We start from the raw sequence: 25,510 nt of genomic DNA, 5'->3' as shown, positions 1-25,510 counted from the left end.
GATACATGAGCTGATAGGAGCTTTGTTTCTTGCGAATTGGTTCCTTTGCTGAAATTAAAAATTTCCGAGTTGGACCCTGCCTTTTCTGTTGAACTTGCTAGTGGAGAGTCCAAACAAGTGAAGTCTGTCATCCGAAATTGCACCCTTACTCTTGTCACCACATCGTTCAGTATTGACCTTATACCTTTTCGTCTTGGAAGCTTCGATCTAGTTGTGGGAATGGACTGGCTGTCCAGCAATCACGCGGAAGTAATCTGCGCCGAGAAACTTATTCGTATCCCTTTACCTTCTGGCGAAATTCTAACTATTCAAGGCGAAAAGTCGGGTGGATGCCTAAGGATCGTCTCTTGCTTAAAGGCCAGTCGGTACCTTCGAAAGAAGTATCCCGCATTTCTAGCTCATGTTACTCTCAAGGAATCCGAAGACAAGAGACTGCAGGACATTCCAGTTGTGCGTGAATTTTCTGATGTTTTTCCCGAAAATCTGCCTGGACTTCCTCCTAGCAGGCAGGTGGAATTTCGTATCAATCTTATTCCTGGTGCTCTCCCTATTGCTAAGGCACCGTATCGTCTAGCTCCGTCGGAAGTTCAAGAATTATCAAATCAGCTTCAAGAACTTCTTAGCAAGGGATTCATTCGCCCTAGCTCGTCTCCATGGGGAGCCCCAGTACTCTTCGTCAAAAAGAAGGACGGGACTTTCCGTATGTGCATTGACTACCGGGAGCTTAATAAACTCACCATCAAAAATCGGTACCCGTTACCGAGAATTGATGATCTCTTTGATCAGCTCCAGGGTGTTACGTTTTTCTCTAAGATCGATCTGCGTTCTGGTTACCATCAGTTGCGTGTTCTGGAAGAGGATATCCCGAAAACTGCGTTCCGAACTCGTTATGGTCATTACGAGTTCATGGTTATGCCTTTTGGAATGACCAATGCTCCTGCCATCTTCATGGATCTGATGAATCGCGTCTGCCGTCCATATCTTGATCAGTTTGTCATTGTTTTCATAGACGATATTCTCATTTATTCTCGTTCGAGGACCGATCATGAGCTTCATCTCAGGCTTATTTTGGAGCTTCTCAGGAAAGAGCAACTATATGCCAAGTTCTCCAAGTGTGAATTTTGGCTAAGGGAAGTTCAATTCTTGGGACATGTCATCAATGTCGACGGCATTCACGTCGACCCTTCCAAGATAGAAGCCATCAGAAATTGGGTAGCGCCTAAAACACCTACTGAAATCCGTTCATTTCTTGGTCTGGCCGGTTACTACCGCCGATTTATCTCAAACTTCTCCAGGATTGCCTTGCCTTTAACCACTTTGACCCAGAAAGGGGAACCTTTCGTGTGGGGACAAGATCAAGAGGAAGCTTTCCAAACTCTGAAGAATAAGCTTTGCCATGCACCGATTCTATCACTTCCGGAAGGTGACGATGACTTTACCGTTTATTGCGATGCTTCGAATCAGGGCCTCGGTTGCGTTTTAATGCAACGAGGGAAGGTCATCGCTTACGCTTCTCGACAACTCAAGGTGCACGAGAAGAACTACGCCACACATGACCTGGAGCTGGGTGCAGTGGTGTTTGCCCTAAAAATCTGGAGACATTACCTGTACGGTACAAAGTGTGTCATTTTTACCGATCACAAGAGCTTACAACACATCCTCAATCAGAAAGAGTTGAACATGAGGCAGCGACGCTGGGTCGAACTTCTCAGCGATTACGATTGTGAAATTCGCTACCACCCGGGAAAGGCTAATGTGGTGGCTGACGCATTGAGTCGTAAAGAAAGGACCCAGCTGTACTCTATTCGGATTCAATCCAACCTTCCTTCCTTAATTCGTGAAGCTCAGAATCAAGCGCTTGTGAATGGTGATCTCAAGGGCGTTTTGTCATGTGGAGCCGAGCAGAAATTCGAAACCAAGTCAGACGGCATCCTCTATTTTCTTGACCGAGCGTGGATCCCGAACTCTGAGCCTCTTCGGACGCTTATTCTAAATGAAGCCCACAAGTCCAGATACTCGATTCATCCAGGCAGCAACAAGATGTATCAAGATCTTAAACCCCATTATTGGTGGCCCGGGATGAAGAAAGATATCGCTTCGTACGTGATGAGATGTTTGACTTGTTCGCGAGTCAAGACAGAGCATCAAAGGCCGTCTGGGCTACTTCAACAACCTATTATTCCTCAGTGGAAGTGGGAAGAGTTAGCTATGGATTTCATCACCAAGCTACCACGGACGCCTAGCGGTCATGACTCAATTTGGGTTATTGTGGACATTCTAACAAAATCCGCCCACTTTATCCCGGTTCGTGAAGACTACACTACGGAAAAGTTGGCGCGGGTATACATTCGTGAGATCGTTTCCCGTCACGGTGTGCCTAAGGGCATCACGTCTGATCGTGACAGCAGTTTTTCTTCCAGGTTCTGGAAATCTTTGCAAAAGGCCTTTGGGACAAGTGTGAAGCTTAGCTCTTCCTATCATCCAGAAACTGATGGGCAGAGCGAGAAGACCATACAAACCCTAGAAGACATGTTGAGAGCTTGTATCCTCGATTTCGGTAGTAGTTGGGAAGCTCATCTGCCACTGGCAGAATTTTCTTACAACAATAGTTACCACGCTACCATTAAATGCGCGCCGTTTGAAGCTCTTTACGGCCGCAAGTGTCGCTCTCCATTGTGTTGGTCCGAGACCGGGGATTCACAGATCATCGGCCCCGAACTAATACAGGAGACAACCGATCAAATTGCTTTCATTCAACAGCGACTCAAAGACGCTCGTTACCGGCATAAGTACTACGCCGACAAACGACGCAAGCCACTCGAGTTTCAAGTTGGTGACCGTGTCATGCTGAAAGTTTCCCCCTGGAAGGGCATAGTCCGTTTCGAGAAGAAGGGAAAGTTCGCTCCTAGGTATGTTGGACCATTCAAAATCCTTGAAAGGATCGGACCAGTTGCCAATCGTCTTGAGCTGCCATCGGAACTCAGTAGAGTTCACAACGTTTTTCATGTTTCGCAATTAAAGAAGGGTCTTGTTGACGAGGCCCTTCACATTCCCGTCGACGAGGTTCGAATTAGCGACAATCTGCTTTTCGTTGAAGAACCCGTCGAGATCATGGATCGCGAGGTCAAGAAGACCAAGCGTAGCCGCATACCGCTTGTGAAAGTTCGATGGAATAACAAACGCGGACCCGAGTTTACATGGGAACGCGAAGATCAGATGAAGGAGAAATACCCTCATCTGTTCTCTTAGTCTATATTCTTGTAATCTAATTGTCTAGAAGTCAATATAAATCTGCAGCATGTATCAAATAACTGTGTTATTCAATGAATATCATGTTGCCTTGTTATGCTTATAAGTATTCTTTTATTTGCATCCACAAATTTTGGCTACTCAGGGCTCATGCTGGAAAGCACAAGTCATATCTACTCAATCATATAAACCTTGGGGAATTTATGCATCATTTAAGCCAAAATTTGTCATCATTCTAGCATTCATGGAGCATGGTTGTGTGTATGTGTGTGGTGTCGTGTCAAATTTTCTAGCCGCACGCAATAGAGTTTATACATTGATACAAGGTGAGCTCGTAATTATAGTCCGGAATATAATTGCATCAAGGTCACAGGTGTATACGTGTATAAGCCCCTTTGACCGAACCAGTACCATACGATTGTATTCTTCCCAGCCCCTTTGACCGAACCAGTACCATATTCGACCGAACAAGTAGCTGATTCGATCGAACCTGCCCTTATTCGACCGAATGTGCCAGAATCAGCTTGTTTTCAACTTTAAAACTTGGTTTTTGCTCGAGGTCGCGTAGGCTTATACTCTTAGACTTAAAGCGTGTTGTTAACCTATTATGTCCTTGTCTAGACTTAGAGGATCGACGTTTGGCAGCACTCGACCACCCTAGCAACCATACTTAGCCAACAAGGTGAGTTCATAGCCCCCTTTTTCTTTTAAGTTTTCAAATCATTGGGGTGGAAACATGGTAACTGTACACGTTTTGACAAAACTCATTTATTCAAACATTCTTTATCATAGACATTCTTGGCAAATATTTTGCAAACAATGAACATTGGGGAAACAAGTAATCATGGCAGGTTACTCATACCTTAACTTTCTCGGAAGTTGTGTATGTCTAATCAGTTATTCAGGAGTAAACATGGGAATCATTGATCGCTTAGGGAACAATGGACGTTTGGAAATCAAAGTCATGTGCCCGTTATACATTATCATGAAAACACATCATTCATTAGACAGTCTAGTGGTCGTGTGAACATAGGCAGTATAGGTCACACTAGTGCATATGTTTGGTCTCCAAGTGGTCGATTGGTAGACAGGCCGTCACTAGATGTGGGATTCTAAAGTGTTCGATTTAGAATACACGTGACCTATGGGGTTCTTAAAGTGTTCGATTAAGAATCCGAAGGATTTCCTAAGTGATCGATTAGGAATCCAAGAGATACTAAAGTGGACGCTTTAGAATTCTCTCATGGTATCCAAAGTGATCGATTTGGGTTACCATCATGGAAATCAAGTAGCATCGTGTGGTCTTGTGTGGGTTGATGTCAGGTCTCGTGTGATCATTATGCATTATCATCATTATCATCAAGACATGGTTACATATGATTCTTTGGTATCTTTATACATATATCCTTGATATCATTACACCTGTATGCATGGGAACAATACATGGGATCATTATACATAACTCTTGCAGTCTTGGTTGAGTTGATAAGCATCCCAAGCATAGTAGGATATGTTGTAGGAGTGGTGGGTTAGCCGATGGTACACCCTATACATAAACCCCTACAACTTAGCCTAGTATGCTTGTGTAGGGCTTATCACTACATTATTAGTTGACCTATCTTTATACCTTGGATTTACAAATATAAACACGCTTAGCAGAGTAGGTTGTAGGAGTGGAGGGTTAGCCGATGGTACACCCTATATATAAACCCCTACAACCTAGTCTGGTACGCTTGTCTTGTCTTACAAACCTTTTCAAAACCGGGCTTTATACCCAAGCATGGTAGGATAAGTTGTAGGAGTGGTGGGTTAGCCGATGGTACACCCTATATATAAACCCCTACAACTTAGTCTAGTATGCTTGTGTATAATCCCTTTTTCCTTAAACCTATGAATTCACTCATCTACTTTATGTAGTTGACGTTTTTGTTACATGTTTTCAGGAAATGAAGCAGGAAGTAGCAAATAGCTGATAGAGGCCTTAGATGGAAGACATTTAGGATTGATGTTAGCATTATCCGTTGTAATGGAACGAATTTGCTACCTGTTGAATTGTTGAAATGTTGACATGTTTTAAGTTTATGCATTTAGACTTTTAAATCTATTGTGCTCAATCAATCACGACCCCATCGCCACGCCTCGGTTTTTCCGCCAATTACGACCGGGGTGTGACATTAACTTATGTATAATTCGTTATATCTTCATAAACGAATTAGACTCCATTCGTTATGATTCCATACCGAATGATAATAACTTAACGAACCAGCCTCCATTCGTTATATTACATAACGAATGGGATTATAAACTTAACGAACTAGTTCTCATTCGTTATGCTACCATAACGAATGAGCTTATACCTTAACGAACTAGCCTAACATATAACGAATGGACCTCATTCGCTATACAAACCATAGCGAATGGGCCATTTACAATAAATAAACAATCTACACTATGTTTGACTTATTCGAATGCTACGGAAAACCATTTCGTGCACTAACAGACACCCCATTTTCCGTAGCTATCGAATAATTTAATCTTGAATACTTTAACTGCAAATCACCAGTCACAAATCGTGCACTAACATTAATCATATCACAAAAATACTTGAAAGTTTGTTATTAGATTTAAGTGGACAACAATACCAATGACCGACTTAACGCCAGTTATAATATCGCTGAAATATAAAACTCTTATGGAAGGGCAATTTGGTCAATATGATTCTCTGCTCAAACTCAACAAAAATACAAAAAAATGTACTGTTTTTGAAAAAGATAAAAAAAATAAAAAAATAAAAAAATAAAAATAAAAATTCGCATAGGTATTTTATTTCATGTATATACATTCTTTTATTTTTATAAAATTCCAAAATTATTTTATTTTTCAATTTTATAATTTATTTAATCATTTTTAAGTTATGTTTCGAGAATGAGAAACGTTTTTTCAATTATTTAATTATCGGGATAAGGGTTCTCGGTAATTCTTTTAAGTTGAATTTATTTATTTATTGGATAATATCTAATAAATTCTTTATTTAATTCATTTAATTATTTAAGTAAAAATTAAATAAATCTTAATTCGTTAAGTATGGATAACGAATTAGATGGTTTCTAGCGAACTACTTTCCAGTGCGCTATTCTATGTCCCTTCCGCACTCTGTAACGAATCAGTTCTAAGTCGTTATACATATTTAACGAATCAAGACACATTTTCAGTTAATTCGTTAAGTCACGCAATAACATAAGGGTAACGGATTGGGTGATTCGTTATTTAAATTTTCAAACGAGTCTCTTACTTCGTACATAGGGTACCTTGGATAGCGTATAAGGTTCTATAAGACCGAAACACGAACCGTCCTCTCATTATTCACCATCTTCCTTATACCTAAAATAACCCTTTTCAAATTTTTCTCTGAATTTTCGACCTTCGATTTTCGAACTTTCAAGTATATCATTGTCTTGCTAAGGTATAGACGTTCATATCTATGTCATTTTCGTCAAAAATGGTGTTATTTGAATAGACTAATTATGTATATTTCTGTTTTAAGGGTTTTCCGAGTTCAAAACCCTGATTTATTTATGATATACGGTGTTTATGTAGTTGATGTATAATCATTTGTGATCCAAATGCAATTCCGATACCCTTGGTAGACTTTAATCGATGTATGATTCTTGTTTGCCGGGTCGATTGAGTATTTATAGTTTCGGAGTTTTTATATTCGGGTTCACCTAAATTATTTCCTGGTCTTGAGCCTCAATCTCAATATCATGTGTTTAGTAATATGTTTCTGATATCACTACACATAATGTTTCAGTTATCCGATGATAGTTATGGATTAATTGAAGCTGGGTTTGTGTTGTTGGCTTTTTGGGTTCTTATTAATTTTGACCTTAACTGTGTGAGTCAAAGATCAAGTCTAAATTATTGACCATTCGTTAACCTTAGCGAATTGAAACTGCCTCGTGTCCAATTCGTTAAGGAAATACACGAACTAGCTCAGCGAATCACTGTCTCGACAAATCAAATACGGATTCGCCAAATCTGTAACGAACTAGACTTTAGTTCGTTAATATTTATAGTTACTTCTCTTAGTCTAATTCGTTAACCTATTTACATGATAACGAATCACTTGATTCGTTACAGATTGGTAACGTATCAGGGTGATTATCATACGAATGACATTACCTTATTGATTTAAGTAAAATTAATTACCTTTTGAATTTTAATAAATTATTCCAACCATCGAAACGCGTAAACATATTTTCTTACACATGACATATACAATTGAACACACCATCTAGAGATACATAGTTATATATATATATACATGCTATCTATATCACCACGTTACTTATACTTGCTTAACTTCTATTCAGAAAAATGGCTGATCAAGTGAATCAAGATCCACCAGTTGCTGATCAAGGGCAACATGAACAACCACCTCAAGAATAGCAGGACGATGTTATTTTATTACCGTTTGATAAGAAACATAACATCTGTGCTTATGTTGATCAAGATGTTGCTGATGTTGCTACGTTTGGAGCTATGTTGACTTTCTTAAGACGTTCAGTGATACATTATGCAATTAATGCTCGACCTAAAGTTTATCTGAGCATTATTCGGCAGTTTTGGGATACTGCTGAGTATGATGAGGTGGAAAACCACATTCGAGCCACGATAAATCAAACTATTGTTACAATTAATGTGGAAGTGGTTCGCCGTGTGCTTCGTTTTGATGACAATGATAACTATCCAAGTGATTTTGACAAGCAACTAATCAGGGGTCTGTTCACTCATTTACATTACAAAGGAAATATTGATGAATCTATGTTGAACAAGAATGGTTTATGCCCACCATACAAATATATTTTACAAGTCTTGATTCATTGTATGAGTGGTCGTCGTGGCGGTTTTGACCAATGCAGAAGCAGTATAAAATCGGCTTTTGTTGCACTTATTCTCAACTAGCCATTTAACTACCCCAAGCTGGTTTTCGATCATCTGAAAGAACAAGTTCAGCAAACGGATCAGAAGAAGAAATTTTTGATGTATCCCCGATTTCTACAGTTGATAATTCACGACCTTATTCCAGATTTGGTAATTGATCAAACATTGGTGAATGATGTGCTTGACTTAACACATATGACAGCTGACACAGTGCGCAGAATGACTCTTTATCGAAAGGGAAGACCACATAACAAACGAATGATTGGTCATATCATTAATCCTGATTATGTATGTCCTCCCGAGGATCGCTGGATCCATGATGACTCGGATTCCGAGCGTAAGGGAGAAGAAGGTGGGAACGATGGTGATGATGGCGATGGCGATGATGGTGGTAATGCAGGTGGAAATGGTGGTAATAGTGTTGCAGCTCTTAGAGAGCAACAGGCCACAGTTGAAGCTGCATTAGCTGCTACTATTGCAGCTCAACGAGAAAGAAAGAGAAAAGGTAAGAAAGTGGCAACTAGTGACCCTTCAAAGAAGAGACGTGTTTCAGCTGGGGCTGGTGTAATCAACGTGTGCCACCACCTCGTCAAACAACGCCTCAACGCCCGGTAGTGCAGCTTACAACTAGCACTCCGGAGATGACTTTGACAACGACGATGGTTCCACATGAGCAGTTGGGTATGATTCCTCAATCAACTTTAACTGAAATACCTTTGCCGACTGCCACAGTGGCTATAGTTCCTCCAACAACGTCTATGAGGCCTCCTCCTCCTCCTAGTGATCTCTCATTTATGAAAATTACAAGGCCTCAGGAACTAATCCAACCTGTTCATCCATCCTTGTATGCTATGCCACCAAATCGTCAAACAGACATGCTTTTAAATCTTCTGCATTTGTATGAGAACCAGATGTCTGCTGATCAGTTGAATCAAGAACGCTTGATGGAGAACCAGAAGAAACTACTGAGTTATGTTTCTTTCTGTCAAAAGGAAACAAAGGCCCTGCGTGAGATTGTTGAGTCTCAGGGGGTGAAACTTAAAGAACAAGATGATCTGATCTTGCAATTGACTTGCAAAGATGATGCTTTAAAGAAGATCAAGAATGATGAGGAAGATCCTGATGATGATGAGTCTGGTGCTGGTGGTGTGCCTAAACAAACTCAAGACCCAGCTTGTGGTGCAGCTACGAGTTCTGTTGATGATTCGGACAAACAGATTGTTGTTTATCGTGATTATATGGTGGCTAAACCAATTGAGATGATTGAAGCTGATACATTAATATTTATGGATGGAAAGGGGGTGATTAGGAGCATGGTGAATGCTGATGAGATCGAGGTTAGTGAGTTTGTTGATAGGTCTCTGACACGGGAGCAGATTTCAATACTGCTAGGGTTTAATGATGAACAGTTGATAGTGTTAGAGACAGAACTTGACATCGAGGTGTTGAGTGAGGAAGGTATAACAGATGATCCATCATTTGTAATGAATAAGAGTTTTATTTATGATGATGAGGAAGTTGAGATGGAGGATGTGACTGCTGAGGAGTATCCTGACTTGTTTCAACACACAAATGTTGATCAAGGTGCTCAGGTGTTTAATGAGAAGATAGTAAAAGAAGCAGAATATCATCTCGAGAAGACATCTAAGGGTAAACAAGTTGCTGACTTTGTTGACAGAAGATTTGACTCCAAGATTGATCCATCTTGGGCTGACATTCATAGCTGGTTTGCTCATCAAGACAACAGGATTGATAAGATTATCAATGCACACAGGTATGTCGATAAAGAATCACGAGAAGCAATTGAACGCACCAAATCCTAATCAAAAGACTACTTTTAAGGCCGTGTCTAAAGTACAAGGTGACATCGTTTCTTGGCTTTATGATTCTGAATTAAAGGTATGCATTGTGAAATGGGATAAGGGCGTCCAGTATTACGAAAGGATGTTTGACCTTCTCTCATTACCGAGATGGGATGTGCGCACTTTGGCATATCGTTCGTTTATTAATCGGGGCGGGAATAAGCAGGCATGTTGATTTCATCAACACCTACTGTTTGAAGTGAACCACGGGTTCAAAATTTTCAAACCACAGATTCCAATTCGTAAGCGTCTCAATGAGATTGATGAACCAACACATTAAGGTATCTTTCAACCGCTGGTACTATGACAACAAAACCGGCGAGGCCGTCTTGTGTTGGGAAAGGGTTTGAAGACTGATTAGATTAAGATTATCGACCCAATGTGGTTGGTGAATTTAACGAGACCGACAATGATGTGCTACACAAGAATCAGATTCTGATAGAGCGCAATGAGAACTATGACCTGGCTATGCAATTCCAACGCGTTGTGCGTGTCTGTTATGAAAACGGAATTCATAGTTGCAGAGACTGGCAGTCCAAGCGCTTCAAGTAATTTAAAGACAAAGAGCTCAAGACGAGGGGGTGTCTGTTAGTACACGGTTTTGCGTCTTGAGTCTTTGTAATTATCGTTAACGTATTTGTCTTTTTGTTTAATGTAATAAATAAGTATTTATATGTTTAGTTCGTTATATGTAATATCTAGTTCGCTAAGGTTGTTTAGCGAACTAAGACTTAAGTTTATTCCCTCCTGATTCGTTAGGGGATGTTAACGAATCAAGGGGTGATTCGTTAATCTGGTTAAGTTATTAATGTATGTAACGAAGTAGTGTCCAGTTCGCTAGGGAATGTTAGCGAACTAGACCTATCTTCTATATATAGTGAACTCTGTTCACGTTTAATAAAAAAAAGTTTTGACATAATTAACGAAATTCTGCCCAATTACTCTCTCTCTCAATCTTCATATACACTTTAATATTATAAACTACAATTACTGACAATATACATATACAACATACAATCATACGTAATTATGAGCTAGATCCGAGTTAAGGTATCAATCGTATTAACACAGATCTGAGATCTGTTATAGTTATAGATTGATTTCCAAGGTTCCAACATTTCTTAGCACATACTGGTCGACATCTTCTTTATAATCAATCTCATTAATGATGCCATTCTTTTGAACAGTGTAGTTGGGGCGTGTCATTCTTCTTTGAAGACTGATGCATGTATTCTTGTTTGACAAAGGATTCCTATCTCTGACATTTACTTGTAGTTCCTTTCAGCAATGTCCATTTTCTTCAACTTTCTAGTCCTCTTTGATCTGTGAAATTGGATAGTTTTCCAGCTTCTTTTTTCTTTTAGGAATCTGAATCCTTTGTCAGCTTCATCTCTTAAAAACTTAGAGAGATCATTCATTTGTCTTCTAGCCATCTTATTTATGTTTCGATAGTCATACAATTGAGTGTGGCCATTCTTTCCAGTTGTTCAAGAGTGTATTCATAAAAATCACTTCTCACAACAATCTCTCTCAGTTGCCTGCTCATCATAATCACGTTCAGTGTTTCAGTGACAAAGTCATAGTAGAGTTCTCTTGGAAGATCCACATCACACTGTGGTCATTCTGTTCTTTGTGATCCGTCCCTACTAGATTCACCTCTTCCACCTTTTTGATATCTTCTTGAAATTGGCGGCCAGAAAGGATTAGACTTCACGGGTTTTCTAGGCCCCGGATTGAAAGTTTTTATGTAGATTGACTCTACCATTTCAGGTGGAATGTGAATAAGTTCATCAATAATGTGTCCTGCCACTTTCCAGAGAATTTCTATCATTTTTTATATCCCAGGATTGTTTGAAAATCTTGCAGGAACAAACACTCCGTCAACAAAGCTTCTAGGGTTTTCACTTTCCCAAAGAGGTTTTTCCCAATCAGCTTTATGAATGTAGGAAAGGTTTTTCAAATATTCCTTTTCTAAGGCATCAAATGAGGCTTCATCCATTCCCCTTTGATTAATAATTATGCCAAGGAACAATTGGTTCATCTTTAGGTTCTGGATTGACTTCTTGTGGGATAGGGGTTTCAACTGGTCTGACTTGTTCTTTTAACTTTTACCTCAAGGTTTGAATTCTTCTTTTCTTTGTTTGAGGTTCATCAGTTGGTTCAGACTGCTTGGATGAGCTCTCAGTTTGTAATCTCTTCAATTTTTCTTTTCATTTAAGTTTATTGTACTGGTCCAACACTGATTCTCTTGATAGATTGTCAACTATTTCAGGCTTCAATCCTTTCTCCAGTAAGTATCCACACATAACTCCAAACTTCTTTTTCAAAGCTTCCATATTTTCAATCTTTTCATTTTCTTTTACACATTTTTCTATTACCTTTTCTCTTTCACTATTATAGAGATCTTGAAGCTTGTCATGATTGAAATGGCTCAAGTCTTTTTCAGAATAACCATGCTTCTTTACATAATCTCTGTGTTTCTGAGCATCTCTATTCTTTTGTTGCATAGCTCTTTTGATCTTTTCATTTTCTTCTTCAAGTCTCTTATTCAGTTCATCACCATTCATATGAGCAATGCTTTCAAATTTCACACCAAGTGCCTTCAGCTTCTTAATCAAAGGATCGTTCATTTTAGCATTCAACAAACTCTGCCCAATGTTATCCCTTTGTTTATCAGTCATTGTCACATTTGGGGACTCAACATTGGCAATCTTGGCACCTTTTCTTTGATCAACATTGTCATCATCATCATCAGATTCATCAGACTCATCCTCTTCTTCAGTTGAGTCATTTACAGCATCTATTTTGGGTTCATCAGAAGGTGGATGATCTGGGATTGGCACATTTGGCACTCCTTGCATATGTTCTTCAGGCCTTAAGGTTTGCAAAGGTATTGCCCTTATTGGACTTGCCTCATCATCAGGAGCCTCTACAAAGTATTTATTTTGATCATCCCATCTTCCTTTCTTTGCAGACTCAGTTTCTTCAGCTGGCAAAAATGATTCTGGTCTATCCCTTTTTCTTGAGTATTTCTTTCCATATTTAGGGTCATTTACATACTCCCATTCATCTGGGTTCTGTCTAATGTCATCTTTAATCTGTTGAGCCCATTTCTTTGCAGCCATTGAGTCAATGGACTCACCAATCTCTTCTTCAGTCATCATTTCAGTATTCAGATTGGTATGTTCAGCAGTTTCATTTGATTACTTTTCTGTTTGGCTTTAGGGTTGAAACATGCTAACCACCATAGCTAAGGAATTGTCTACTTCCTCATCTCTCTTCAAATTAATCCAAGCTTCAATCACATCTTGATTAGCCACTTCTTCATTAATTACTTTTGCCAAATTGGCTTGGTTGATCAAGGCTTCCTGCTCTGCCAGCTCCTCTGGAGTCTGGGTTTGGGCCAAAATTTCCCTTTCCCTTGTTCTCTCAAAATATTTTCTTGTTCTCTTCCGGCAACAGCAGAGGCTTCTTCATCATCTCTAAACAAAATGTCTTTTTCAGGATAAGCTTTAACAGGCTCTTCTTCTGTCACTTTTTCTTTACCTTTATTCATTCTTTTCTGCACTACTTCCTCTTCATCGGTTTTCTGATAATCATCATTTTCTTTTTCAAGTGCTTCTAATTCAGGATAATGCTCTACTCTCTTGGAGCCCTCAGGTTGTTCAGTTTCAGCAATTGGCTTCTCAGCAGCATCATTTTCATCATTCTGTTCCTCAGTTAATGATTCTATTAACACATTAGTGATCATATCAGTGGTAGCTATAATCTCTTCATCATTTATCTTTTCAATCTCATTTCCAATTTCTTCTTCATTTCTCATTTCATCCTCCTCCTCACTCCATACCACAGTCATAACTTCATCATTCACATCATAATTTTGTTCTCCCACATCTGATTTATCACCTTCATAATCAACATCCTCTATATTTCTTTCATCACTTTCCTCACCATCGTCATATGCATTCAGGATGCATGTCAAAACATTAACAGTTTCTACACTTGTTTCCTTCTCGGTTTCAACACTTACCATAGCATCAGTTGACATATTTACATTCTCCCCCTGTTTTGGGCAGTTGAGGTCTTCTCAACCTCCTTCTTCAGGGCTTCAATTCTCATTTTGGCCCGGGCCAACTGATCTATCAACATTACATTCTCCATGGTCACCTCCTCATTCCTCTTCTTTAATTCATCATTTTCTAACAACAAGTCCAAATTTCTTTGGAATAGGTATGTGTCGGTATGTGAGGTTTTAGATGGTGATGTAGAGAAAGGTTCATATTCAGGTTGTTCTTGGTTTATGGTTTGAGTTTAGATAATGGGTTGTGGTGGTGATTGTGTATGGGGTGGTGATTGTATATTGGATGTGCTTGGAATGAATGAATCTGTTTGAATTTGGCTATTGGTTGGTGGTGTTTGTGGTGTTGGAGATGTAAGAGTTGATGTTTCAGGATGGCTCAAGGTTAAGGTGTGGGTAGGTGATTGAGTGGTTTGGTTTTGAGGCTGTGGTGGAGTGTGTGGTAGTGATGGTATAATAAGTAATGGTGATTGTGATGGTGTTGGAGTAGGTAGGTCAGTTGGTAATGGTTGGTGTGGTGGAGTTTGTGGTGGTTGTTCAGGTTCTTCAAGTTGCTCCCCCTGATCCAATGTAACATCATTCATCGCTACTCTAGCCCCTCCTTCATCTCCATCATGATCATCATCTCCATCTTCAGAACATAATCATCACCCTCATCATCATCTTCTCCTCCTTCCTCCTCTGAGCTTAACTCAGGCACCGGCATAATCTCCAAATCATGGTTCAACAACCATGGTAATATTTCAAAAGAAGTGTCGGAATTGAATCTGTTTTCCCTTCCCGGATTTTCAATTCTTCTATATGTGTCTGGATCTGCAGCTGATGTGTTATACCAATTGTGGGCAGATCTTGTAATTCCCTTTTAAAGATTATCTGTAGGAATCTAGGGTATTGCAGATTCTATCATCTTCTGCCTTCTTCAAATTTCCAATCATGCCATTAAATATCATCTTAGAAAAATTGAAAGGCAGATTATATATAATACCAACAGTGGCATTTGCTAAATCATGACTCATCAGAGTCCATGATCCTTTTTCTTGGAGCAAACCCAAGTATAACATGGTGAATCAAGAACCTATAAAACATAGGGAACATCCCCTTTTGAAATTGTCTATCATGGACAGTTCCCTGATACCCCATCGCCTTCTCAAAGATCCTCATTAAATGATCAGTATTGAAATTTATATGGTTATGGTTATCATCACGTAACTGCAGACATCTTCTTATCATTCTTTCTGTCACATGTATTTCATGTCTTGCAACAGTTGCTTTGATTCTTTTCCCATTTATGTCATCAACTAGTCTTGCAGATCGCCAGAAATCTAGTGAATGATTTCTGTAGATGATTGGGCATTCTGTGAAAGCAAGTGTCACATTTGATCTAGCCATCCAAGTAATCACCCTCTTCACTGGCTCATTGTTAGGAGTGACCTCCAGCAGTGCGCACATATCGTGCTTTGGTTCAAAGGCATATTTAGGTTGAACTTCTTCTTCTGCCATATCTTAACATCACAATCAAAAACATTCAAAGCGAAATTAGCATAAAAGTTCATTACTTTCAAGTAATAAATTTGTAGAAGAAAGAGAGAAATATTATTAAGAACATGTTCTTTGACAAATTAATAACCTAAACACAAAAACAGAGTGTTAGTAATCAAATACATAATCAAAGCCCATTATAGTCTAATCATTATCGGAAAACACATTATCATTGCTTACCGAGTCGGAATTAGGGGGCTGATTAAAATTAGGGTTTGTATTAGAGACAAATATGATAAGTCGGATTGGGTTTCTTTGAGAGTAAGCAGTTGCAGTGGAAGGAGATAGAGAGAGAGAGAGAGAGAGAGAGAGAGAGAGGGAAAATGATGTTGAAAATATCCCTAACTCCCCCTTTTATACCTTTTGAAAGTGGGTTTTAAATGCATTTTTCGTGTAGTAAATTATTAGCTGTCAAACATAATAATCTTATCCAATTTAAAACTTTACCTGATAAATTTAAAAGGTTAAGCTTTGCTCGGAAAAATTTTTATTATTAATTGACAAAGTTTACCCGGCATCTTCCACTTACAAACCTTGCTTTGTCAAGTTAACTAATTTAAAGTCATGTAAAGATGAAGAAAGCTTACCCGAAATACCAGATTTCTTGAGAAATTAATCACAAGACAAATAATCAAGTATAAAATATCAAATAAGCATCCTTCCTAGGAATCAATTAAGATACCCAAATAAATTTCTCAAATATAAATTAAGTAACTCAATCTAGCATAAACCCTATCAAAATCAGAAACTCATTCAATCAAGTATATTTTGTTGTATAGTATGTCCGACCAACCTTTCTAATGTATAGTGGGCCCGACAACCTTCTTAAGCAAAGTATACCCGAATAACCTTTATAGAGTATAAAGTGTGCCCGAAAAGATATCAAGCAGACGTTGTAACAGGGAAGTCAAATTTTGAAATTACCAAGTATATTGAGGGAATAATAGTGTACCCGGAATACAAAGTGTGCCCGGAAGACACAGTCTGCCCGAAAACACTTGTAATTTCATAGCAATCATAATCGCAAATAATACATAGCATGCTCGGAAATAGATTAAACATAAAACACTTAAGTATGCTACAGTCTAAAATTTCAAAGCTTGCTAGGATAATCATATTCAAACATCAGGTATGCCTGGGAACTAAATTAAACAGTTTAGTCTCCCCTAGAAACTTCAAAAACATCAAATCATACCCGAAAATGAAAAACTTAGATAAAAGTACCTAAGTGTGCCCGGAAAGGTTATAAAGCATCAAACCTTACCCGAAAATACGTATTCAATCATAAGCAATCAGGCTTGCCTGGAAAGTGACTAAACTACCCAAAAAGTATCAAATACGTCAAAACATGCCCGAAAATAGTAAACCTAGATGAAAACATCTAGGTGTACTCGGAAAGGTTATAAAACATTAAACCTTACCCGAAAATACATATTCAACCATATTCAACTGTTTTGTGCCCGGGAAGGTTTAAAAACATCAAACCTTACCCGAACTTACATATTCAACCTATTTTAGGCAAAATGCAACACTTTTTGACTTAAACCACTTGTCAAAGACATTTCTAAGTTATGTATCATTTCAGACCATAGTTTAAGAGCAAATGGTTCATTTAAAGATCAAATTTCAGTTATTTTTCTCTTCAAAAACAATTTCTTTTATAAACTGAAAAGATCTCAGGAATGGGATCATATTTACTAAGTAGTTTTCTCAATACTTTATTCTCAGCATTATTATGACTACAATGACAGGTCAACAGCAGGTCTAGACTTAACATGATTTTCATCTCTTTGGTGATATTATTAAGTTTCAATTGAGTTTGCAGAAAATTTAATGGATAACACATATTGTTTTCTGATGCTCCTTATCTATCCTCAAGGCTTATTTGGCTTTCTCCAGATCACCCCAATTTGACTTTGACCCCCTAGTTTTGGTTAAAACTTTTAATGACAGAACATATTTTTGAAAATTTATAAGATATTTCTTTTCAAATCTACAAACATATGTGAGGTTGAACGTTGGACTTACATGCCACGCTAATCGGACTTATAGGCCTTTCATTCAGGATGTCTAAAGCACTTATATTATTGCCTCCACCCTTGTAGTTCTGGAATTAACCCTCATGTTTGTATTTTTCCAATAAAAATTTGTGACATGTATTAACTTTTGGTTGACAAAATATTTGAAATTAAGGTAGTTCACAACTGTTCTTTGTCATTCTTTAAAAGGTTATTCAGGGTAACCAAAGACGAACAGGCTTGTGTATGACTGAATAATCATTTTTTTGCCTATCATTTGAAAAGATTTGTCTAGGAACATGCATAGACAACATTGTAACACCACATAAATCTTAGAATTTTCTTTTTGTTTATATCACCTTAGATTTTACATATCATGAGAAAGCAACCATACATGTCAATGACTGTACTAAGAGTCCTTTTAGCCTAATAAATCCATATGATTGGCTAAGTAGTCAATGTACTATCATTTCCCATTAACATTCAGTTTAATATTCAATCACCCCAAGGTCTCTTAATTGGCAGGTAAATTGCTATAGGAAACACCACTTCCCGTCCGACTCGCATGTGTTAAGCATGCCGCCAGCGTTCATCCTGAGCCAGGATCGAACTCTCCATGAGATTCATAGTTGCATTACTTATAGCTTCCTTGTTCGTAGACAAAGCGGATTCGGAATTGTCTTTCATTCCAAGGCCTAACTTGTATCCATGCGCTTCGTCCAGGTCCTATAATTTGTCAAAAGAACAACTTTGTAGGTTTCAATATGAATAAAAAGATCGATCGTGAATCATTCAAATGGGGATTTAATTGTAATGTAAATAGTTTGCGATGGAGCTCGAGTAGAAAGTATTGATTAATTTCTCAGGGGCAACGATCTAGGGTTAATGCCAATCAATAAATTGGAACAACTTCATAAGTATATCTTTGATATAGAAATCGAAAGGATCCGATTCGAGCAAATTTTAAACAAATTTGAAAATCCTCTTCGTTGACGATTGAATTCAGTTCTCTAGTCTCATATTTAGTAAGTCCCGAGCTCTTTCTTATATATCGAGGATCATCGAAATAAGCAAGAATACTATTTCTACGGAGAATACCATTTCTGGGGATTTCTTGTATGACCACAAGTGGTCAACAGGACCAAACATACATGGTCAATATATGTCCTTTCAAAGTCAGAGCTATTGACATAGTTTTAAGTGAATGAATAGAAAACAAGTTACATATTGCCCCAAATGCCTTCAGTTTTCCAAGTTAATTGCTATCCTATCTGTCTGAAACCAGATGATATGACCAACATATACAAGTATATGTCTTTCCAACATTAGAAAATGACATAATTTTCAGCAAAAGTAACTCTTGAGACATTTCATTGAAAATCCTTTTAAGCTTCTTTAAAGCTTGAACTGAATAGTATTATCATATCTCAACAACATTAACAACTTGATCATGTTTTTTGATCAAAATTTGTGATTATGCAAAAATTCATTTGAAAGCTTTCATTTTGACATAAAGACATATTTTGACACAAACAGTTGTAACATATTCCAATCTTAATCATTCTTAACATCATCAAAACAAGTAGACATTCTTAACATTCATAGTCTAACCTATCCTAATAATATAAAGATGATCAGATAACACACATATTCAAGCAATCATAATCAAGTGATTACTCATGACATTAGATAAGCATTTAATTTATTTAATCAATCCAAACTACTTATCATAATATCAAAACAGTTAACTGATAGTCAATCATTAGCATCAATGACACATAAATTGCACAGATAATCAGTTGAGCACAAAAACAGTTAACATCAAACAAGTAACATATTCATTCAACATTGAATGTACGTGACCTCAATTAAGAATAGTCAATTAGCACATAGAGACACACACTAAGGACACATCCTCAATCAGACCTCATCTGAGTTGATCATCCCCAGGGCTTTCAAAAGAAAGTAGAACCTGGTTCTATCAAGTGGTTTGGTGAACAGGTTTGCCAAATTGTCACTTGTATCAACTCTTTGCAGTTCAATCAAACCTTTTTCACAACAGTCTCTAATGAAGTGATATCTGATTTCAATATGCTTAGTTTTAGAATGTTGCACTGAATTCTTAACAGTAAAATATGCAGCAGTATTATCAATGAGAATAGGGGTATTCAAAAAATTAAAACTATAATCCAACATCTGGTTCTGAATCCATAGAACTTGTGCACAGCAGGCAGATGCAGCAACATATTCAGCTTCTGCAGTTGAGATTGAGACAGTTGTCTGCTTTTTGCAATGCCATGACACTAGCCTGTCACCTAAAAATTGACATCCTCCTAAGGTTGACTTCCTGCTCATGTTACAGCCATCATAGTCACTGTCTGTGTAAGCAATCAGATCAAAAGATTGGTTCTTTGGATACCAAATCCCTAAGTCTGGTCTTCCCTTTAAATATCTGAATATTCTTTTAACAGCATTCATGTGGGAGACTTTTGGACTTGATTGAAACCTTGCACAGACACACACAACATACATAATGTCAGGTCTTGTAGCAGTCAGATACATCAGAGATCCAATTTTGGCTCTATATTCATGTTCATCCACAGGCTCCCCCTTTCATCAGCAATCATCTTTTCTTTGGTGTCCATTGGAGTTGAAGCTGTTTTGTACTCATGACATTTGAACTTATTCAAAATGTCCTGCACATATTTAGTTTGGTGAATGAAGATCCCATCAGCCTTTTGTTGAACTTGCAGTCCAAGAAAGAAGTTCATTTCTCCCATAGAACTCATGTTGTATTTGGACTTCATCACCTCTTCAAACTCCATGAACATTTGTTTATTGGTTGAACCAAGTTGATATCATCCACATAGACTTGTAACAGTAGCAAATCTGATCCCTTTCTTTTTTAGAAGAGAGTCTTGTCAATGGCTCCTCTTTGAAAACCATTTTCAAGAAGATGATTTGACAACTCATCATACCATGCTCTAGGAGCCTGATGCCATCCATAAAAGCTTTGTTTAACTTATACACCCTGTTTGGATACATTGGATCCTCAAAACCTGGAGGTTGAGCAACATACACCTCTTCATCAATCTTTCCATTTAGAAATGCAGACTTTACATCAAGCTGGAACACCCTAATGTTCTTTGAGGTAGCATATGAAAGGAAAATCCTCATAGCTTCACGTCTTGCCACAAGTGCAAATACTTCCTCAAAGTCTATTCCTTTCTCTTGAAGGCATCCCAGTGCCACAAGCCTAGCTTTATTCTTAATCACCAAACCCCTCTCATCCCTTTTGTTTCTGAAGACCCATTTTGTGCCAATTGCTGACCTGTTTCTTGGCCTGTCAACCAGATGCCAAACATGGAGATCTCTCAATTGTGCCAATACCTCCTTCATTATCTCCACCCAACTGTTGTCCTTTAGTTCTTGAACAATGTTCTATGGTTCTATTTAGGATAGAAAGCAGGAATATAAACAGATGTTTGCAGTTTCAGGATGGCTTCTAGTAACTCTTTCATTTATATCCCCAATGATGTTTTCAGAGGGATGATTCTTTTCAACATAAAGGGTTTGAACTATCATATCTGCAGACATATTTATATCAAGATTTGATTCATTGAGATCTGGTTCTTCAATGATCAAGTCTATTTCAGCATCATGAAATTCTGGTGCTTCTTCATTGTTCTGACTTGAGGTAGATGCACCATTGTTTCCAATATTCAAGCTTTCAAACAAATGTTGAAATCTTGCAGTAGTCACATCTTCTTCATTTGAATGGTTGCTTGGGTTCTCCTCAGTCTGAACTTGATCATTCTCTACTTCTTGATTGTCTTGATTGAGATCTGCATGATCTTGTTCTTGGTCAACAAAGTCATTTGGGATACCCTTGATAAATGTATACTCCTTTTCTTTGCTAGCAACCTTCTTCCATAACTCTTCTAAGTCCAATGTTTTCTTCTCTTTCTCTTCAAATACATTGGTCTTGTAGAATGAGTCATCAAAGTCTTCAGGATAAATCTTGAAAGACCTTATCAATTTTTCATGATCAAACAGCCATGCTACACCATCAACTGTGTTGAACTGGTTCTCATTAAAGATTATGTCAGATGATTCAATAACACTCAAATGGTCTTTCATATATACTCTGTAGGCTTTTGAGTGTGTTGAATATCCAACAAAGAAACAATCCAAGGATTTAGTTTGAAACTTGTTCAAGTAATCCCTGGTGTTCAGAAGAAAACATTTGCATCCAAAGGGCTTGAAAAACTTGATATAAGGCTTTCTGTTATTGAAAATTTCATATGGTGCCTTGTTATGCCTTTTGTTTACTAGTACCATGTTCTGAACATAGCATGCAGTATTTATGGCTTCAGCCCAAAATGTCACTGGTAAATTTGCATCTGCTATCATGGTTCTTGCAGCTTCAATAAGTGTTATGTTTCTTCTTTCTGCAACAGCATTTTGTTCAGGAGTTCTAGGAGCTGAGAATTGTTGAAATATTCCCTTTTATGTGCAAAATTCTTCCATGACTCCATTTTTGAACTTTGTACCATTGTCACTTCTCATTGTTTTAACTTTCTTATTCAGTTTGTTTTTAATCATTGTCACGCAGCCCTTAATCAACTCTGCAGTCTCATCCTTGGTACTCAGGAAATAAACCCAATTATATCTTGAATAATCATCAATGATCACAAGACAATATCTTTTCTTCCCTATACTTGGCACACTCACAGGACCAAAATGATCCATGTGCAGTAGTTCTAGTACTTGGTCAATTGAACTGATAAGCTTTGACTTATGAGTTGACATGTGCTGTTTGCCCTTTTGACATGAACTGCAATTTTCTTCCAGTTTGAATTCTCTTGTAGGTAAGCCAATGACATGCTCACCCTTAACAAGTTAGTTCATATTCTTCAGATTCACATGACATAGTTTCTTGTGCCACAATTTTGACTCATTTTCAATGGCTTTGGAAACAAAACATGTACCATCCCATGAAACAGCTTCCTTCATGTTGAGCTCATATAGGTTGCCATTTCTAGGTGCCATCATCATAATCATTTCAGGTGGGATTACAAATTCAGGTTTCAAGATGAAATAGTGGGAGTCATCAAAACCAACTTTGTATCCCTTATCACACATTTGTGATATGCTTATCAGATTGTATTGTTAACCTTCAACATGAAACACATTATCAAATGGAACATTTCCATTTGTTAAAATTCCTTTCCCAACTATCTTTCCACCATTTTCATCACTTCCAAATAGCCACGGGACCTTCAAACTTTTCTTCATAATTAACCAGTGACCTCCTGTCATAAGTCATGTGCCTAGAACATACACTATCCATGTACCATATGTCATTCCATGGAGTGGACTGTTCCTGCACAAAATAAAAGATTTGATTAGTTAGGTGATGAAGTGCAAGTCATTTCAACTTGCAACTCATCAGTTCCAGTTTCAGTGACTGCACTAGAAGTGAGTGTTGTTGGTTCAGGGTCTTCATGAGTCAACTCAAGGTTGTCTGAGTTATCTGTTTTATATCCACACTCTCTTGGAGTTTTCACATATGTGGTTGAGATTTGTGATTTTTCTGATGCATTGTCATGTTCTTGAATTACATAATCTTTCTTTTCTGAATCTTCTCTTACATCAGCAATTCTTTCCACTTTAGTCTCATCCTTGGGTTTCTAAAGAAATCCTTCTGGTTCATGTCCATGTTTTAACAAGAACTTCTCATCACCTGTCAATTCATATGGTTTCTTTCTTGAAAAGACACCTTGTTTCTGGTCTTTTTACTTGTAGGTGAACCTTGAGAGCTATCAGACTTAATTGATTGTGTATCATGTTTGGGGTTGACTCTCAAAGGTTGAAAGTTCTTCTTGACAGCTTTCTCATGCTTCTTAGGAGGCATATTTCTTCTTACTGATTTAATCACTTGTTTCTTTGATTTAACTTTAGTTTTCTTCTCACTTCTTGTCTCTTCAGCTGATTTCAACTCATCTTTCTTTGTGGTTTCATTTTCACACACCTTTCCTTTCCCCATGTATGCTCCATACTTTTGCTTGTACTGAACAAATTCTTGGCCATACTTTGTTTCATCTGGGACATCAAAGGGTTTGAATTTGAATCTTTCATTACATGAATCTGTGTGGTGACCATATTCATCACACTTTTTGCACCAAACCTCTCCTTTGAATATCTCATGTTCTTTTGGTTTCTTTAATCTTTCACTTGGTTTAGGTGACTTGACTCCAAGAGTATTTTGAGTCTTTAAACTATCAAAATCAATAGAGAAGGGTACAAATTCTTCAATTTTGATGTCTTTTCTTTCAACTTTGCTTTTAACAAAGACAATTTTCTCCATAATCATAGGTTCCTCATCACTGCTTTCTCTATGTCTTGACTGTCTTTTCTCATATTCTTCCATGGTTTCCACTTCTCCAACATCAAGCACTTCATGACTGGAAAAGATTGGATAAACAAGAATAAAATTTTCTGCATCAACTTCTTCAGTTACTCTCTTCTTGTTGTTTTGCTTTATCCTTTCCAACACAGCCTTGCTTGGAGGCCTTATTGCATTGTAGCTTACTTTATTCTTTTCATAGCTGTCATAAGAAACATGCTCTCTTCTTATTTTCTCATATTGTTTCTTCATTCTAGGTGTGACAGGTGGATACAAAGGAAGTTTGTCAATAGATTCTGGTTTCTTGTATCTTCTTCCTCTTTCAGGTTTCTTGATCTGTTCATCTGTGATCTGATCACTCAAATCACTCAAATCATCTTGATTGAGATCATCAGAATCAAAGTCATCTTCAAAGACTTGAATTCCAATTGATTTTTCTTCTTTTACCTCTTCTTTAACCACAAACTCACCTTCTGCATCTACTTCAACATTTCTGTATAAATCAACAAATTCTTCTTAATCTTGAAAGACATCTCTGAACAGTTGCAGGTATGCATATCTTTTCTCTTTATCAACTTTTGGCATAAAGTTGTTGTTGAAGGGTGGTGGAACAGCTTTATATCTGTCTTTGTCACTTACTTGGTTTTGAATACCACAGATGTTTCCTGTAGAGACCAAGTTCTTCAGGAATTCATTCTCAACCTGCAATTTTGTGTTCTGCACCTTCTCTTCAACAATCATCTTCCTTAGCCCATCAATCTCAGTGATGTATCTGGTTTGATTTCTTTAACTGATCATGCAATCATCTTCCAAGCTTTTGATCTTTTCTTCACTGATCAGTTCACTAGACTCATACCCATTGATGATACTTTGTTTTCTAAAACACTCATTTTCCAGCTTGCCTACTTTTGTTTTCAATTCATTGATAATTCCATTTAAATCAACAGTAGGAGCAGAGTGTACCTTAGATGATGATCCAACTTCTTTTTCAATCAAGGCCATGAAAGCCACATTTTCCCTCTTGATATCATCAACAATGTCTTCTTCATGATTGCTCCAATCAAAATTTCCCTCATGTTGTGTAGTCACTGCCACATTTCCTTGATTTCCAGGGTTGATTATGGTTGGTTGGGATGAATTGTTTGGAACAGTTTGAAGATTCTGATTGTTGTTCCTTTGAAAGCCTTGATTCTGTGGCACAACTTGTTGATTATTGTTCATTGGAGGCTGTTGGAAGTTGTTGAAGTTGTGGTTATAATTGTTGAGGTTGTTTAAGTTAGGGTTATAATTGTTGGAGTTGTTGTTATTGAAGTTGTTCCTTGGCTGAGTCTGTTGAAACTGTTGTTGATGCTGCTGATTTCATGGTTGATTTTGAAATTGATTCACTTGATAGTTCCTTGGCATGTTGCAT

The sequence above is a fragment of the Bidens hawaiensis genome, unplaced genomic scaffold (genome assembly GCF_021521415.1).
Source record: "Bidens hawaiensis isolate Kalapana, Puna unplaced genomic scaffold, B.hawaiensis_p1.1 tig00032747_1, whole genome shotgun sequence".
NCBI lineage: Eukaryota > Viridiplantae > Streptophyta > Magnoliopsida > Asterales > Asteraceae > Bidens > Bidens hawaiensis.
This window is presented reverse-complemented; position numbering follows the sequence as displayed.